The sequence below is a fragment of the Schistocerca serialis genome, chromosome 1 (assembly GCF_023864345.2).
Source record: "Schistocerca serialis cubense isolate TAMUIC-IGC-003099 chromosome 1, iqSchSeri2.2, whole genome shotgun sequence".
NCBI classification, from domain to species: domain Eukaryota; kingdom Metazoa; phylum Arthropoda; class Insecta; order Orthoptera; family Acrididae; genus Schistocerca; species Schistocerca serialis.
This window is the reverse complement of record NC_064638.1, coordinates 266,045,963-266,060,272: the sequence shown is the minus strand read 5'-3', so window position 1 is coordinate 266,060,272 and position 14,310 is coordinate 266,045,963.

The window sequence follows — 14,310 nt, the reverse complement described above, 5'->3', positions numbered from 1 at the left end:
ACAGCAGTACTGTAGCCATTGTGCTGTAAATAAATTCGTTTTTGTTGCTAAGTGAATAATGAAGTAATTTATTGTCGTTTGCGGGAACTACCTAGCACTCGGACAAGGCATTTTCATGATATATTTAAGCATATCTGGTGCATATGCCTGAATTGTACTGTCATGGACGGATGTTGCAATTTATGCGTGTAGTGGGTGGATTGTGCGAGGAAGATACTTTTTCTACATTCGTTTCACTACTTGCAATGGTGATAAGTTCCTATGGGACCAAACTGCTGCGTCATCAGTCCCTAGGCTTTCACACTACTTAATCTAACTTAGACTAACTTACGCTAAGGACATATAACCGTGGCCGAGTGAGGACTCGAACCTCCGAAGGGAGGGCCGCTTGAACCGAGGCAAGGCCCCTCAGACCTCACGGCTAGCCCGTGCGGCTTTCACTAATTGTAACCTTCGCCTCGTTGTATCACACATTAATACCCAATACGAAAAAAAAGTGTGGTTGTTTGTGACGTGTGTAACCGGTGTTATGGTCTTACAAAGCGCTGATAATATTAATGATCTTTTAAAAATGATTTAGTTTCATCACCAAAATACAACTGAACCCCTTTTACACCTGAGAAAATTACATTTTCCTCCTCAGTTCGCAACTGCCCTTCGGTTGGTAATTGGTGGTCTAGACGTTGTTATGCTTTTCCGCTGGAAGGCTGATTTGATGAAGTTGAACAAGATAATCTGTAGCGTGTAAGCTTTTCCATCTCTTCATAACTACTTCAACATACATTTGAACCAGCATAACGTATTCAAGCATTCGTCTCGCTCAATAATTTTTAATCATCCATACACTAAATTCCTCTCACAACCAAACTGACTATTCCTTCACGATACAGGACGTGTGCCATAAACCGATCGCTTCATTTTGTGCAGTTGTGCCACAGGTACCTTTTTTCCTAAAGACGACTCAGACCACTTCATTCGTTATTCAATCTACCTACCTAATTTTCGACTTTCTTCTGCAGCAGCTGCTTCGATGTCTTCATGCCTGAACTTTGAGAGATGAGGTCCTTGTAAACGATACTCCCAGTTAATAAGTTACTCCTTTTTCCGAATATATTGGCACTGTCAGTCTGCATTTTATATTCTCTCTACTCCAGCTATATCACTTATTTCTTCGCCCAAAACGGAAGACTAATAAAATACTTTTAGCGTCCACTGTATTAACATCGCTCACTGAAGATCGATTTTGTCGATAATTCAAAAATGAAACTCTGATCAGTACTACACTCTATTGTATGACATTAAACTTGGATCGACCGAAGAATGTTGATAGTTGACGTATGTTACCACGAAATATGCTGCTAAAATCGACCGCAGACATGACCATCGAGCTTCAACCATAGAGTAGAAATATCTCTGGACTGAGCATTGCGTTCTGCACATGACGTCAACATTAAACTCGGTCTGTCACGTGATCTAGTGATAGCGCTGTTTGGATAGGCCTTCTGCGCTCTTCGATACTTTAATGTTAGTCTATTTGCTGCGTTCTTACAATTTGCTTATTCGTAATGACATAGACGAATTATTGCAGTTGCAGGGGCTCCAAAGATAGATACTCGGAAGGAGAAAAATTTTGTGTTAAATTGATTACATTGATACATTGTGCTGTGTATTTGGCTGCGTTCTGAATAAATGTTTTAAGTCTGCTGTTAAATGTGCAAACCGCATAGGACTGTTTTTGGCCATCAGCAGCAATCATTTCAAATAGTGATTTCCGTCTTGATGTTCACACACATAGAAGGCAGTGAATATCTTCAGTTAACAATGTCCATTTCTTTTGACAGTGGCGCTCAGACTGTGTAGGAGATAGATTTTCCCCTTTTGACTGATTTCTGATAGCTCAGACCTGCATTATTTACGGTCATTTTCGTTTTTTTTTTTTTTGTTTCATTGGGATATACTTACAGCAAGATTAACGTCCAACTAAATGACATAATCAGAATTGTCACAGGCGTACTGTAGTCAACACCAGCACACTTGCTTCATGTCTTGTCAATTATAGCACTACCAGACCTCTGACGACAGCACACAGTGGACCGAGATTGAAGTAAGATATGCCAAACTCTACTATCAAAAGTACTGTTTCCCTCCTCCTACATAGCAGAGCTTGAATATGAGGAAACCTGTGTGGTATCTCAAGAGTTCCCACCAACCCGTTCGTTTCCATTTATAACGATTCCGGAGATGTAATAGGGCACTATTTGTTAGACAAGGTTTGACAAGTCAAACTGATCTAACGGTGCCCAAAAGACATGGAGCCGCATCAGAAACAGGCATGCAAGATACTAAACGTCCTTTTCTAAATGGGGGCTCGCATACAGGCCCGAATGTGACTGGTACAAAGCAGCAGACAGGAGATCACAGTATTCGTGAACATTCAATATAAAGATTTAAATGAAAGTAAATAAGTCAAGTAGTTGCTGTAAAAGGTGGTTTTATGCAACCTTTCATCATGGTTTCGACAGATGTGAACCCGAGTACTTCAGAAATACATGTAACCTGGAGACAATGTAACGGCAATAACTACAAGCCCGGAAACATACGTGTCAAAACTACGCGTCATACAGAGACTAGATCTCCACGAATGGGTGGGAATATCACGGTGTCGTAAAACATAAACAAAAGAATAAAAACTGTTACTTATTAAAATTTCACATTGCAAAAATAACGAATATTGAGGCGACATTTGTCGAACGAAAATATGCTGTCAGTGCACATAAGTATATACAGTATTAAACATGCTGGCCCCTTGGATCAGGACTTATCCAGTAATGATAATCAACAAAATCAATAAAATAAAATTTCAGGTCATTTTATGAGTTGCATGCTGACTGATAGGACGCGGAGAACATGAACACCAGGAAGAAACGCAGGTGTTGGGTGCGCCAAGACTGAAGTATGTTAGTGGTATAAACGGCCGATAAGTGAAAATGCTTTGAGAGGCGACGGAGGGCGGCGTGGGAGTGAGAGAACAGTGAGAAGTAAAGAATATTAAGAGACGATACTGTGAAGTAAATTAAAAAGCTTATCAGACCACAAGTACATTACCGTACGAAGAGTAATAAAGTTATTGCGTGAACACGCCGTGATAAACGAACGTAACAATGAAAGAGATTAGTGCATGGGTCATCGTATAGTAAACAACACACGGTAACGAGAGAGGATAAAATCAATGTCTTCACAAACTACAAAACGGGGTAAACGAATACGTATGCTCATAGAATGTTTATTAGAATTTTGAGGAATGAGCAATTTGCAAAGATTACTTGAAACCGTGTAACGCTGGAAATGCATATCCTCCTATTCCCATCTATTGTACTATAAATTTGTTTACCTTATTTTTGTTACCTGAATATATAACATTTCTGTGTCTTCGTATATTGTAATTGTTTTACTATTTGTATATATATATTTATGCATTTATGTCGATGTATAATTGGTTTTTTGTGTAAAGATTATTTGTATTTTTACGCTGGGTCTTGCCTACGGAAAACTGCTATCGAACGATTACATCGATAGGTCGTGTGAAGAATCAAAGTGTGTAGGATCTTTGATAGTGTTAACTCTGCCGCGTGGAGCGCGGGCAGAGCTGTGGGAGTCTGGCTGGAGTAGCGAGTGGAGCAGGTGTGTTGTGTGACGCTCCCGCGAGTTGTCGCGCTTTCGGGGTTTGGCAGCATGTAATTGCGCTCGACTCGCGATGATAGTTTCTGACATGGTGTCGCGGACGGGAAGCATTAGCTGGCGCACATCAAGAGCCCGTTTCGCCTGGTGACCGTGTCGAGAAGAAGGCGCGCCAACATCCTGCTTCTGCAACAGCGACGGCCGACAATGAGTGAATGTCGCCACCTCCTCGATCGACGGCTTCAAACCTTCAATCAACCAACAAGGAAGACTAAAAGCACGTAAAGTTTCAGAACTGTATGGCAGACCTCAGCTTTTCAAATTGTTCCATTTGCCTCGCAAAATTACAGCAACTTAGCATGAACCTTTGTTGCTCATTGTCCCAATTGCATTGCCAAGCAGGGTCCCTTCCTTTTCCGAAATGAACCCGAGTGTCGTTGAAATTCAAACGCCAGCATAATTCCATTTCACTGCTTTAATTTCAAAGTTCAATTTAAGCATTCATAGCTGGCTACAATAGTTAGATTACACAAGCACAAATTAAGAGTGCGAGTTTTGTTACCGTATTTTAGCTTACCTGTGACTGCAGCTCAGCTTGGTACGTACTAAATTTTACTATTGTTAATTGTTCAGAATCGTTTAATTCAAGTTCAAAGTTAAATCTCTTCTTTCTAAATTGCGTAGGTTCAAGTAGCTTTAGAAATGATTGTTGAGGTAGTCCAAGACTAACTGTATTTCGATGTGCTTCAGAAAGAAAGCTCACTATTAACTTCAGTCACTAAATTAACTTTCGATTTTCCGGTTTCATTAATTCTTTTGCTAAATTAAGTGTAGCGAAATTTATTACTTCTGACAAACTTTCAGTTTTCACACTACACGTGTCAACCTTCAGTTGCCACGCTTCTAGTGCTAATAATATGTGTAATAACCTTTCTTTTTCAGTTATTATAGTAATTGTCCATAGGACTGGCGACCGTAATTTCGCCCAAATCTCAAATATCTAATTACCGCTAGTTGATTGTTAACGTAACGGCCGCACATTTACTTTATTTATTAACTTTATCCCTATTTCAAAATTAATTTCCACCAGTTTCACTTGCATTTTTCCTTTCATTTAGATGTAACCCTTTCCTCCCTCTTTACCGACAGGTTAACTTCGGTGACGATTGCTTTTCCAAAATTCCCATTAGGTACACGCGGTTTCATTTTTCACTGTCATTAAGGTCGATAAGTGAGGGGGAGGTTACAACCGTATGAAGATTTTATGCACTGTATGGTTTGAAAGCCCCTAAAAATTTGTCTGCAAGCAATATGCGGCACGTCATTCATTGAATATCCTTGCCTTAGCTCTAGATGTTTAACGATCTCTATTTCTTCAGAAAAATCCAACTTCCGCTCTTTGAGTCCTCTGTGCAAAATAACTGTCTTTTCCAAATTTTTCGGGGTATTGTTAGCAATTAGTAAGTGTTCGACAAGCGTAGAATTATGTACATACGCTCCTTTCTTTCCTAACAGATACTCTTTATATCTTGTATTCAGAGCTCTGCCTGTTTGACCAATGTAATAGTATGGGCAGTCATTAGAGGTCAATTTACAGACGCCTGATTTGGAAAACCTATCGCCAGTATTTTCCAGTGTATGCAAAATTTTTTACTTTAGACTGTTCTCTGTAGAGAAGGAAACATTTTAGTTATAATTTTTCACTACAAGATTCTTAATCCTGCAAGAAACAACGCCAAGAATGAAATATATACATACATTTATTAGCATCTTTGTTGTTACTGGCGGAAGTGTTGTTGCTCAGAGTCGAACATTTATGAGAGTTTTTTTCACTGAAGATGTAATCCAACAGACCGGCCGAGGTGGCCGAGCGGTTCTAGGCGCTACAGTCCGGAACTGCGCTACCGCTACAGTCGCAGGCTCGAATCCCGCCTCGGGCATGGATGTGTGTGATGTCCTTAGGTTAGTTCGGTTTAAGTAGTTCTAAGTTCAAGGGGACTGATGACCTCAGATGTTAAGTCCCATAGTGCTCAGAGCCATTTGAACCATTTGTAATCCAACGTGCCCTGGCAATATCCGTTGTTGACTGTTGAACATTTAATCACATTAATCTGATTTCTCTGGCTGGGAGACGATAAAGGAGTGATTACCATACAGTGTATGGAGGAATGAGAAGACGCTAGTCATTGGAATAATGCACATTACTCCACTATATTTTTCAATGTGAAATTTTAGTATGTACTAGTTTTTATTCTTTTGGTTACGTTTTATGACATTTATGATACTCCACCCCTTTGTAGGGATGTAATTTCTGTATGACGTGTAATCATGACATGTATGGTTTCGTGTTTATAGTTATTGCTGTTAAATTGTCTTCAGGTTACACGTATTTCTGAAGGAGACGAGTTTTCACCCGTCGAAACCATGGTCGAGGGTTGAAAAAAAACTTCCTTTTATTGCAACTGGTTGACTGCTTTGAAGTCATTTACCGATCTCCATCCGTTGCTGAACGACAGTCATATTCAAAATATTGTTGTTGTTGTTGTGGTCTTCAGTCCTGAGAGTGGTTTGATGCAGCTCTCCACGCTACCCTATCCTGTGCAAGCTTCTTCATGTCCCAGTATGTACTGCAGCCTACGTCCTTCTGAATCTGCTTAGTGTATTCATCTCTCGGTCTCCCTCAACGATTTTTACCCTCCACGCTGCCCTCCAATACTAAATTGGTGATCCCTTGATGCCTCAGAACATGCCCTACCAAGCGATCCCTTCTTCTAGTCAAGTTGTGCCACAAACTCCTCTTCTCCCCAACCCTATTCAGTACCTCCTCATTAGTTATGTGATCTACCCATCTAATCTTCAGCATTCTTCTGTAGCACCACATTTCGGAAGCTTCTATTCTCTTCTTGTCTAAACTATTTAACGTCCATGTTTCACTTCCATATATGGCTACACTCCATACAAATACTTTCAGAAACGACTTCCTGACACTTAAATCTATACTCGATGTTAACAAATTTCTCTTCTTCAGAAAGGCTTTCCTTGCCATTGCCAGTCTACATTTTATATCCTCTCTACTTCGACCATCACCAGTTATTTTGCTCCCCAAATAGCAAAACTCCTTTACTACTTTAAGTGTCTCATTTCTTAATCTAATTCCCTCAGCATCACCCGAATTAATTCTACTACATTCCATTGTCCTCGTTTTGCTTTTGTTGATGTTCATCTTATATCCTCCTTTCAAGACACTGTCCATTCCGTTCAACTGCTCTTCCAAGTCGTTTGCTGTCTCTGACAGAATTACAATGTCAATTCAAAATATTAAAAGATTTAAAGGGAACTGGAACGACTTCATAAAGCCACTCCAATAACTATCGCGCGGTCAAGCACCCTGTACGAAAGCTGTTATAGAACTGATAAATGAATAACGTCTCTCAATTAAGATGTCTTGCTACACTTAAATGGTAGGTTGTTAATATTTTCCTATGATTGTTTCACACCATATTTTTCTGGTTCGCATTTTTACGAAGTTCTGTTATTTGCAAAATATGTAAATAAAATAACTTGCTTTCGATATCGTAACAAAACCACAACAGTAACAGTAGGATTACTCGTCTTGTTCCCTTCGTGTAATTGGTTTTCTTTCTGCAATGCGGGTTCCATTAGGTTTAGCAGGGCACCCGCAATGTGTCCCGTATTTCGAACATTGTTCCTCTTAATGGGTACTGGCGAGCGACGGAGATACAAGCTGATCTCAGTCAGTTGAGTCAGCGAGCTGGCTTATCTAGCGCTACATTCCTCCGCCAGGAAACTTACGGTAGAACTCATAGTGCCGCTTTAACGCTTTAACGAACGCAGGCTACAATGCGAACAGCGGCGAGTCCACCCCCATCGTCTCCCTACTATCGTGCCAGTAACTTGAACGGGTAAGCGCTTTGAGGACAGATGTGGGTCGACAAAGGATACAGAAATGCTGACTCCAGTCTATGCAATCGTGTCATATTACCACCAACCCCTGTTTCTTATTTTTATTTTTTTAACGAAGTAGTGGAGTCGTCTGCTTCACAACGTACTTATAACGTATAAAGCGGCATCTATCGCAAAGATGAATTGAAATAATATCGAAAGTGAGAATGAATCCTTGCCACTCTAAGCAAACTATATGACGTGATGATTATGTGGCATGTTAAAACATTAAGCCGAACCGAGATTCGAGGCCGGACACTTACATTTCATTCGTGGGAGGGTAAATAGAAAGGTGACTGGGGGAAGATCAGTTTGGTTTTATTTGATTATATCGAAAAAAACACAGAAATTTTGGTGGTGGTAGTAGATTTTCAGAAGGCGTTGGTAATGTGGAAACAAGGGCATGAAGTGGAACATAAAGTTTGCTTATCCTTTCACATCGATAGTCACGAAGTTTTTTGATTACAGCTATTCTTATAGGTACCCGGATTTCTTGGAGTTTACATGCAACATATGGAACTCATGATTTTTAAAGATATGATTTTGAACAATACTTCCATTTACTGTAAGCTTCTTGGTCAATAACATCATAAACTATGTCTCCCGACAGAAAGCACATCAATGAGGTAACTTACCTAGAAAGCCGTGGAACCACGATTTTCTTTTGGAGTTTGTATACTTGCTAGAATAACTTTGATATATAGAAATCAACTCCAGATGTGGCTTGCGGAACAAGTTTTTGCCGATAGTGTGAGGAACGCACTCAGCTTTGGATTGGCTTCTAAGTTTGGCTAATGTACACTCCTGGAAATTGAAATAAGAACACCGTGAATTCATTGTCCCAGGAAGGGGAAACTTTATTGACACATTACTGGGGTCAGATACACCACATGATCACACTGACAGAACCACAGGCACATAGACACAGGCAACAGAGCATGCACAATGTCGGTACTAGTACAGTGTATATCCACCTTTCGCAGCAATGCAGGCTGCTATTCTCCCATGGAGACGATCGTAGAGATGCTAGATGTAGTCCTGTGGAACGGCTTGCCATGCCATTTCCACCTGGCGCCTCAGTTGGACCAGCGTTCGTGCTGGACGTGCAGACCGCGTGAGACGACGGGTCATCCAGTCCCAAACATGCTCAATGGGGGACAGATCCGGAGATCTTGCTGGCCAGGGTAGTTGACTTACACCTTCTAGAGCACGTTGGGTGGCACGGGATACATGCGGACGTGCATTGTCCTGTTGGAACAGCAAGTTCCCTTGCCGGTCTAGGAATGGTAGAACGATGGGTTCGATGACGGTTTGGATGTACCGTGCACTATTCAGTGTCCCCTCGACGATCACCAGTGGTGTACGGCCAGTGTAGGAGATCGCTCCCCACACCATGATGCCGGGTGTTGGCCCTGTGTGCCTCGGTCGTATGCAGTCCTGATTGTGGCGCTCACCTGCACGGCGCCAAACACGCATACGACCATCATTGACACAAAGGCAGAAGCGACTCTCATCGCTGAAGACGACACGTCTCCATTCGTCCCTCCATTCACGCCTGTCGCGACACCACTGGAGGCGGGCTGCACGATGTTGGGGCGTGAAGACGGCCTAACGGTGTGCGGGACCGTAGCCCAGCTTCATGGAGACGGTTGCGAATGGTCCTCGCCGATACCCCAGGAGCAACAGTGTCCCTAATTTTCTGGGAAGTGGCGGTGCGGTCCCCTACGGCACTGCGTAGGATCCTACGGTCTTGGCGTGCATCCGTGCGTCGCTGCGGTCCGGTCCCAGGTCGACGGGCACGTGCACCTTCCGCCGACCACTGGCGACAACATCGATGTACTGTGGAGACCTCACGCCCCACGTGTTGAGCAATTCGGCGGTACGTCCACCCGGCCTCCCGCATGCCCACTATACGCCCTTGCTCAAAGTCCGTCAACTGCACATACGGTTCACGTCCACGCTGTCGCGGCATGCTACCAGTGTTAAAGACTGCGATGGAGCTCCGTATGCCACGGCAAACTGGCTGACACTGACGGCGGCGGTGCACAAATGCTGCGCAGCTAGCGCCATTCGACGGCCAACACCGCGGTTCCTGGTGTGTCCGCTGTGCCGTGCGTGTGATCATTGCTTGTACAGCCCTCTCGCAGTGTCCGTAGCAAGTATGGTGGGTCTGACACACCGGTGTCAATGTGTTCTTTTTTCCATTTCCAGGAGTGTATATGAAAATGGAAATACAGCATTAGCGATGAAGGACACAGTGAGAGTTTTATTATTAGTAAATATCATCCTGCTCTAAATAAACGTGTTAAAGAAAAACAGTGTGAAGTTCGTCATCCTGGTTACCAGACATGGATCTAGTTTCAGTGTTCACGTATTAACGTGACAGGGCCCGCATCTCGTGGTCGTGCGGTTGCGTTCTCGCTTCCCACACCCGGGTTCCCGGGTTCGATTCCCGGCGGGGTGAGGGATTTTCTCTGCCTCGTGATGGCTGAGTGTTGTGTGCTGTCCTTAGGTTAGTTAGGTTTAAGTAGTTCTACGTTCTAGGGGACTGATGACCATAGATGTTAAATCCCATAGTGCTCAGAGCCATTTGAACCATTTTTGAACGTGACGGAAACATATTTCTTAAATTTAAAGAATGCAGTGGGCTAGGTGAGTTAGGTGCTGTTTATCGATATTTAAATTTGCTAGTTGATTTACTTAGTTACCCCTTCTCTTTTTAAATAATAACTTGCTTCCTAACTCAAATTCTTTGCTTGTGATCTGCTAATTAAGATCAGCCCTGAAGCTTCCTGTCAGATTAAAACTGTGTGCAGGACCAACACTCGAACTCAGGACTTTTACCTTTCGCGGGTAAGTGCTGTACCAACTGAGCTAACCGAGCACGACTCGCGACCCCGCCTCACAGCTTCAATTCTGCCAGTACCTCGTCTCCTACCTTCCCCTACATTCCCCAGACTGTGGCTAAGTCTTGACTCCTCAGCATCCTTTATTCCAAGAGTGCTAGTTCTGCAAGGTTCGCAGAAGAGCTTCTGTGAAGTTTGGAAAGTAGGAGGCGAGGTACTGGCAAAATTGAAGCTCTGAGGACGGATCGTAAGTCGTGCCTGGGTATCATAGTTAGTAAAGCACTTGCCCGCCGAAGTCAAAGGTCCCGAGATTGAAGCTCGGTCGGGCACACAGTTTTAGTCTGCCAGGAAGTTTCATATCAGCGCACACTCCGCTGCAGAGTGAAAAAACTCATTCTGGAAGGCAGACCCTCTGGTTACAAGCTTAAAAACATTTTATCCAAGTTGCCTGGTTGTTGTAAGTGCTTAAAAGTTGTTGAGTTGCCGAACTATTACTATATGTTGAATTTGTATCACTGAAACAGATATAGGGCCAAATTGGAAGCAATAGTGGTGGTCTGTGTAAGCGATACGAGGCGAGCACCCAATCTGGACTTCATTCCATTTCCCTTTTGGAAACGACGGGCCTGATTTTCGTTTACTGTTAAAGAATCAGGCCGATTTGCCATTTCATTGCTTATTTATTTTCAAATTATTTAAATTTGTTGATAAATTTTGGATGTCGCGCTTCTTTAATTTATTGTACAGTTTTACCTAAAGAATTTTAGAAATTTTTGAAAGCCTTAAAAATTGAAAGATTTAAATAATTAGTGTTTATTTATTGTGAAGTTCACTTAAAAATTATGGATATTTATTTCATTGCGAAATCTACTTAAGTTCAAATTTGAACTGTCACGGTTTGGTCATGAAAGTGAACGAACGCACTGCTTGAAGTACGAGAGATTTCAGCAGCTGGTAATTTTGAAATTACAGGTTTCTGTGTTTTAGTACAATAAGTAACTACTTTTAAAATGGTAGCTAAACATTTCTTGTCCCAGCACATTTCCTACTGCACAACCTTGGAAACGCCTGTTCACTCCAAAAAAATTACTATTTGTCTGTGTAGTACTTTGCTTGAATTTACGTGTTTAAAATTACGGAACCTGTCCCGTCGACGACCAAGTTATTAGAGACGAAGCATGAGCGGCGCTTTGTGATGAATGCGGGAGAAAATCAACCATGGCACTTCAAAAACTAACATCTTGGCATTTGTCTTAAGCGATATGGACAAAACACAGGAAACCTAAATGCGGATGGCAGGACAGGTCTTTGTACCGCTGTCCTCAGAAAGCAAATCCAGTGGCTTATCGCTGCACCGCCTAACGAAAAGTCACAGCAATAAGTATTCCTGAAAGAAAGAGATCTATCTATAAAAAGAAAAGCTGTGACCATCCAAAATATAATTCTTGATTGCGGAAAAATGCTCTTGAAAGAATAGTTTGAACATAGCTCTGTAGGTGAGAGAAATGGAAAGAGTGTTGAGTGTTGAAGAGTAGATGGTTTTATCGACTAAGGTAAGGATAAGTCCTCAAACAACTATAAAAAAGAAGTTTAATAACGAACATTATGAATCGAGGAGACATAGCGACTAGGTAACATTATGTCACTGACTATATCCGAAAGCTGTAACTGGCGCTAGCAGAAAAGAGTCACAGGAGCAGGCTAGTAAATGTATTAACACGACACATCATTGATAATTATTTAGAAATGAAACGTTTAACTGGCCCAAGAGTGGAAAACTGCAGCAAACCAATGTTACGGTTGATGACCGCAGCTGTAACAACGCTAAAATATTAAAGAGCTTCGATTTTCGTTTTCCGCAAGTCTAATAATATGCAGGCCGATTCGAGAAGATTTTGCCACACGTAGCATTTTGGGTGCCCAACACCCCCCCCCCCCCTTCAACCCCCCCCCCCCTCCTTCCCCCCCCTCCTTATCAGACATTCGCTGCCTTGTGGTGGAATTTTACTTGGTTGCGTCATTTTGCTCACGTCGAAAATACAGTATTGGCCATTAAAATTGCTACACCACGAAGATGACGTGCTACAGACGCGAAATTTAACCGACAGGAAGACGATGCTGTGATTAGCTTTTCAGAGCATTTACACAAGGTTGGCGCCGCTCGCGACACCTACAGCGTGCTGACATGAGGAAAGTTTCCAACTGATTTCTCATACACAATCAGCAGTTGACCGGCGTTGCCTGGTGAAACGTTGTTGTGATGCCTCGTGCAAGGAGGACAAATGCGTACCATCTCGTTTCCGACTATGATAAAGGTCGGATTGTACCTATCGCGATTGCGGTTTATCGTATCGAAACACTGCTGCTCGCGGTGGTCGAGATCCAATTACTGTTAGCGGAATATGGAATCGCTGGGTTCAGGAGGATAATACGGAACGCCGTGCTCGATCCCAACGGCCTCGTATCACTAGCAGTTGAGATGACAGGCGTCTTATCCGCATGGCTTTAACGGATCGTGCAGCCATGTCTCGATGCCTGAGTCAACATATGTGGACGTTTGCAAGACAACCATCTGCACTAACAGTTCGACGACGTTTGCAGCAGCATGGACTATCATCTCGGAGACCATGGCTGCGGTTACCCTTAACGCTGCATCACAGACAGGAGCGCCTGCGATGGTGTACTCAACGACGAACTTGGGTGCACGAATGGTAAAACGTCATTTTTTAGGATGAATCCAGGTTCTACTTACAGTATCATGATGGTCGCATCCATGTTTGGCGACATTGAGGTGAACGCACATTGGAAGCGTGTATTCGTCATCGCCATACTGGCGTATCACCCGGCGTGATGGTATGGGGTGCCATTGGTTACACGTCTCGGACACCTATTTTTCACATTGGCGGCACTTAGAACAGTGGCCGCTACATTTCAGATGTGTTACAACCCGTGGCTCTACCCTTCATGGCCGGCCGCGGTGGTCTAGCGGTTCTAGGCGCTCCGTCCGGAACCTCGCGACTGCTACGGTCGCAGGTTCGAATCCTGCCTCTGGAATGGATGTGTGTGATGTCCTTAGGTTAGTTAGGTTTAAGTAGTTCTAAGTTCTAGGGACTGATGATCACAGACGTTAAGTCCCATAGTGCTCAGAGCCATTTGAACCATTTTACCTTTCATTCGATCCCCGCGAAATCCTACATTTCAGCAGGATAATCCACGACCGCATGTTGCAGGTCCTGTACTGGCCTCTCTGGATACAGAAAATGTTCGACTGCTGCCCTGGCCATCACGTTCTCCAGACCTCTCACCAAATGAAAACGTCTGGTCAATGGTGGCCGAGCAACTGGCTCGTCACAATACGCTAGTCACTACTCTTGATGAACTGTGGCATCGTGTTGAAGCTGCATGGGCAGCTGTACCTTACACGCCATCCAAGCTCTGTTTGACTCAATGCCCAGGCGTATTAAGGCCTTTATTACGGCCAGAGGTGGTTGTTCTGGGTAATGATTTCTCGGGATCTATGCACCCAAATTGCGTGAAAATGTAATCACTTGTCAGTTCTAGTATAATATATGTGTTCAATGAATACCCGTTTATCATCTGCATTTCTTCTCGGTGTAGCAGTTTTAATGACCAGTAGTGTATAATAATCCCTCTCCAAAGTGATTCTTACACTTTTCGCTTGGTGGGTGTGGGTTCTACTACTGGTGACAGCATAACTTAACACTGGCACACCTGTCGCTGGAATGACAGATAAAAATTTCTTCAAAGTGTGAGCCACAAGAGATCTGTTATTTAACTATCTGTAAGCACTACAACGAAAATT